At 39.3% G+C, this 5,612-nt stretch overlaps 1 pseudogene; it reads right to left on the reverse strand.

The window, feature by feature from the left end:
• Positions 1-213: 213 nt before the first annotated feature.
• Positions 214-828, reverse strand: LOC138810121 (high mobility group protein B1-like; annotated as a pseudogene).
• Positions 829-5,612: the final 4,784 nt, after the last annotated feature.

A 5,612-nucleotide genomic window follows, 5' to 3' on the forward strand; every position in this document is an offset into this window, starting at 1 on the left:
GCAAGGTTAGTGGCTATTGAAAATACTACCAGGACAGCACTATCTAAAGACACATTCAATAGTGTGTTAACTATACAAAAAAAGACACTGAACAGTTGAAAAACAAATCTTACACGGCCTTACATTTCTTTTTTTTTTTCTTTAAAAGGAGTGAGTTGTGTGCAGGGGATTAAATGCTTTATAGACAAGAAAAAAAACTGCAGTAGAATCAACTTATTCATCACCATCCTCTTCATCTTCATCCTCATCCTCTTCATCTTCCTCCTCTTCTTCATCCTCCTCTTCCTCATCTTGCTCTTTTCAGCCTTCACAACTCCTTTTTTGCTACATCAGGCTTTCCTTTAGCTCGGTAGGCAGCAATAGCCTTTTCGTGTTTTTCCTTCAGCTTCGCAGCCTTCTTTTCATGAGGCTGCTTGTCATCTGCAGCAGTGTGGTTCCACTTCTCTCCCAGTTTTTTTGCAACATCACCAATAGACAGGCCAGGATGTTCCCCTTTGATTTTAGGGCGATACTCAGAACAGAACAAGAAGAAGGCCGAAGGAGGCCTCTTGGGTGCATTGGGATCCTTGAACTTTGTTGTTTCCCCTTTAGGAGGGATGTAGGTTTTCATGTCTCTTCCATAACGGGCCTTGTCTGCCTTGGCCATATCTTCAAATTTCCCTTTCTCTTTAGCAGAAGGTCTTCCACCTCTCTGAACACTTCTTAGGAAACTCTGAGAAGTTGACGGAAGCATCCGGGTGCTTCTTGTGCTGCTGGGGAGCAAGTTTGCACGGAGAATGCGTATGATGACATTCTGCCTCTCGGCTTCTTAGGCTCTCCTCTGCCCATGTTTAGCTTTTCCTCCGCGAGGCACAGAGTCGCTCGGTGCCCGTCCGACTCTCACTTGCCCCTGCGCTGCCTCTGTGGAGCTCAATGTACTGCAATGTAAAGTTAGTTTTCGACATAGTGTCTTGTACATCTCATCTTTACAACGGGTCAACCTGTGTCCCTATTTAAGCATTTTGTTTTTAGGACAAGTAGAAAAGGTCAAAAGCTATGTACATAGGACCATGTAAGATGATGTTAAGTAAAATGGACCCCAAGACAGGGACACAAATTTTTTTTTGTCTTTCTTGCTATTGTTTATAACGTATTTTAATGTACCATGTGAATTTTTTTTGTTTCTTTGTATGTTCCTCCCCCACAGCATAACCCCTGTTTTCACTGTATTTGATGTTGGTGCCCTGCATCTTGTCTCTACACTTCTCTAATTTGGGGAGGGGAAGGGAAAAACACACAATTCTAAAACAAAGGCCCCAATTTCTTTAAGACAAACAAAAATAAAGCAAATCAAAAGGTCTCATCCCAACCAAAATATAAAAAAGAGCATAATAATATAACAGAAAATGTCAAGGAAGAAAAATTTTAACCTTTGAAAAAATCTATTTCCTACTGATTTTAAGAACCTTTCCTTTTTAAACAAATGAGTTTTCCCCTTTCTTTCCATTGTAGGAAAGGATGTGACTCAATCTAACAGTGCCCCATAAAACTCTGACTTACTTAATAAACCTTCTCTACTAAAGTGGAACAACAAAGATGTGGAATTTGCTGTCTTCTCCCAGTACCGCCTTCCTTCAAGTCCCTTAGAGCATGCAAAAGACTACTTGTAGCTCAAAGTCATTCCATAGAGATAAAAATGAGCAGTGTGTGTAATTCTCCCCTTCCCCCTGCCCGAGAAAAAGAGCAGAGTGGACCATTGCCATTTGCACTCTCCCTAGGTGCTCTTCTATTACAGAGTTTTCAGAGCCAATCTCTAATTTGAATGAATGGAGGCCACTATAGATAGCATCATTGCTCAGAAACTCTGCACTTGGCTTTTAAACCTTAGCTTCTTTATCTACTGTACAGACCATTATTACTATCTTCTTCATATGTAAGTGTCTTTCTACTACAGATGCGTGTTCATATTTGTTCCCTACCACACCTCACAACACTGTTACTGATTATATGCTCACAGCACTGAAGTAGCTAACTGTCCAGCACTGTGGTGATCTGCCCTGCCCTTCATAGATGAGACCTATTGTCTCAGCTTTCTGAGGCTGATTGGAGATCTAGCTCCCCATTTCCAACAAGCAGTGTGGGGTATTCAGGCCTCTACATTCACACTGTGTGTGCAGCCTGCAGGAATCACTGACACGAGAGAGGGAGACTGAGTCAGGAACACAAGTAGTAGGAACCTTCATGATTGCTTACCAACAGATAGGTGTTTGGGGAGTTTATAGCCAGTGGGTGTCCTCTCTGCCATGAAATGGGCCCTCCCTTTCAGCCAAGAATTTAAGGATCTTGGAGACTTCCAATAAGCCTAGAAGAGCCATACCAAATGCTTTGTTTTAACCAAAACGATACAGAGCTCCCTGAAATGACCATTAGAGCATCAGTGGTCTTGTAGGAAAACCTTTGGGAGACTGACTCAGGAGGCTGAAGTCTGAGGATCACAGTTCAAAGACAGCCCGGGCAAGAAAGTCCCTAAGACCCTTTCTCCAATTAACCACAAAATAGCAAGTGGTGGAGCTGTGGCTGATGTAGTAGAGTACAAGCCTTGAGCAAAAAACCTAAGAGACAGGGGCTGGGAAGGTGGCTCAGTGGTAGAGTGCTTGCCTTGCATGCATGAGGCCTTAGGTTCGATCCCTCAGCACCACATAAGCACAAAAAGCCAGAAGTGCTACTGTGGCTCAAATAGTAGAGTGCTAGCCTTGAGCTAAAGAGCTGAAGGACAGCACCCAGGCCCAGAGTTCAAGCGCCACAACTGACCAAAAAAAAAAAAAAGCTAAGGGACAGTGCCCAAGCCCAGAGTTCAAGCCCCAGTCCTCCAAAAAATAGAGGGACAAAAATTCCATTTTTCTTAATAAAGATAGTCCTTTGAGTAAGTGAACCATTAGACTAATGCCAAAGTATCAGTGTAAAACCTTCTGCTTTCAAATGGTTTTGCTTTTAACTACCTTTATTCACCTGAAAATAAGAAAAGTCTTACTTTTAGGCAAGCTGTAGGATTAGGTCCAAGATTTTTTAAGATGAAACACATAAAAACTGTAATGAATTCATGAATTTTTGAGATATTTTGTCTTTGGGGAAGGTTTGATATATTTTTTCAGTATTTGTGTTGTGTAACCTAATAAATATCCCAGAAGATGAATTTGAATAAGAAGTACAAAGAGAAATTATCTCAGAATGAAATTCAACTCTTGTTATTCTCCATCAACCACAGACTCATAAAGTGAGATTGCATTTATTAGTCAAGTACAAGTTTTACAATTCAACTCTAAAATACATTTTTAAACATACCAGAATATAGCATTCTAAAGAGAAATAATTGAGTAAAATGTTGCAAGATGCTTGTGGTGCATGGACTGTCAATAATTTTTTAAGAAAGATACAAGAGAAGGACATTTCTGTTCATTAAATAGAGTCATCACCCTAACCCAGGAAACAGTGAAAAACAACTACCATTGTGTGAATGAACCTAGAGTGTTCTGAAGTTCTGCATACAATCAGATCACGGAGATGTATATGCTTTGTTGTAAGGCCTCTGTGAAATGAAGACTAAGTTTCCATAATGAAACAAAAATAAACTAGCAATTTGCTCATTTAGTTATTCACAAAGTTAAAGCTTTTTTGTGACAGATAATCAAACATGAGCAGTTAATGTCATACCATGGCTTTCAGGAAAGAACTTATCTACAGAGACATAATTAGTCAACACCACTTTCATCAAAACATCCCATTAACAAACTACTTTGAGGTGTTTATCATCTCAAAATATGTTCCAATTTGTTCCTAATGCTTCCATTTAATGCAATGTGCTGCATACTTTTAGAGAAAACTTTTAGAGAAAACATTTCCTTTAGATTGTCTCTACAAATGGAGTCATGGCATAGAATGATTTTAAAATGTCATTAAACAAATGGAAAAGATTTTCACACTGCACTGGTCATACTTTTCTACATGATGGAGACTAGATTTAAAAGCAAGTCACTTTCATAGAAATTATACTTAAGAAAGAATCCAAGGTTTCCTCTAAAAAATATAGCTGTTTTACTGTAATTGGAATTAAAAAAAAATCATCATGGCTGGCAGTGAATGCTTTCAAGTTGCAAGACACACCATGTTAAGAGTTTTGCACAGCATTTTGACATCTCCAGTTTAAAGGTGCACACACATACCAGCAAACCCTTAAGTTATTATCCCTGGTACTCAATTAGATAAGTAGAAAAACTGGGGTTTAAAACCTAAATTCTTACATAGAGCTGAAATAGGCCAATAGACCCAGACTATACACTGAAAACTGTGATATACTTGCTGGTTCTTAGAGCCACAATATAGAGACAATTCATCCATAAATTTCTAGGTATCTATCATGATCTGAAAACTTAACTTTTACCAATTGACAATGGAAATGCAAAGCTATCATTAGCAAGACAGCAATATTTAATGTTATTGTTCTATAAATAGAAGTATCAAGACAGTGGTTAGATTTCAGAATTCTTCTGTGTTTCAAATTCTATGCTACATCACACTTGTCTTGTATATATCTCAGGATTCTGCAATTAGCTCTCCCTTTTTAAACATAGTCTATGTTTCATGGTTTGAATTCAAGGTCCTGTGTCTACTAGGCAAGGGTTCTGCCTCTTCAGCCACACCCTCAGCTCTTCCCCTTATTTTCTCAGATAAAGTCTCCATCCTCTACCCCAGCTCCCACCTATACCTATCATTTGCTGAGATTACAGGTATTTGCCATGAAGATCATTTGTTATGATTCTGAAATGCATAATTCAACTATATTCACCCCAACCTGAATTCTTTACCCACTTATCTTTGGCTGTCTTCTTTTTGTTGGTGGCGGTGGTCATGGCTTTAACTAGGGGCCTGAGCACTGTCCCTGAACTCTTTTACTCAAGGCTAGCACTCTACCTTTTTGATCCATACCACCACTTCCAGTTTTCTGGTAATTGATTGAAGATGAGAGTCTCATGGACTTTCCTGCCTGGGTTGCCTTTGAATGGAAATCCTCAGATTTCAGCCTCCTGAGTAGCTAGAATTACATTGTGAACCACCAGCATCCAACCTGGCTGTTTTCTGTAGCTATCCACTGCATACTCCACAGGTAGGTTGACATAAAACATGTTTCCCCTCCAAAAATGTATCATTACTTTTTCAACTCACTTCCCTATTCCAGCATTCTATCCTTTCTTATTTTTAATTTTTATTCATGCCATCTTTACCTACCAGATATGTCAAATTTAAAGCATCAGGATTCTTTCTCTCCAAATATTTCAGTTCCATTTTTTAAAAGATCCTTAAATCTTATCCATTGTTGTCCAAGACTTTTGTGCCCTCACCCTACCTTTCTACCTATCCCGGTTCAAACACCAACCATCTCTTCTTAAGACTGTTAAAATCTTAAATGACTTCTAATTTGCTGCCCTCTAATTAATTCTCCAAATAATAGGCTCAGTCACTGAGGATACCAGACCATTCTGGTAGAGTACTTGCCTAGCATGCATGAAGCCCTCAGTCCCACATAAACAGAAAAAGGCAGAAGTGGTACTGTGGCTCAAGTGGTAGAGCACTAGCCT

This window comes from Dipodomys merriami, unplaced genomic scaffold, assembly GCF_024711535.1.
Source record: "Dipodomys merriami isolate MVZ:Mamm:240054 unplaced genomic scaffold, mDipMer1.0.p SCAF_5, whole genome shotgun sequence".
Lineage (NCBI taxonomy): Eukaryota > Metazoa > Chordata > Mammalia > Rodentia > Heteromyidae > Dipodomys > Dipodomys merriami.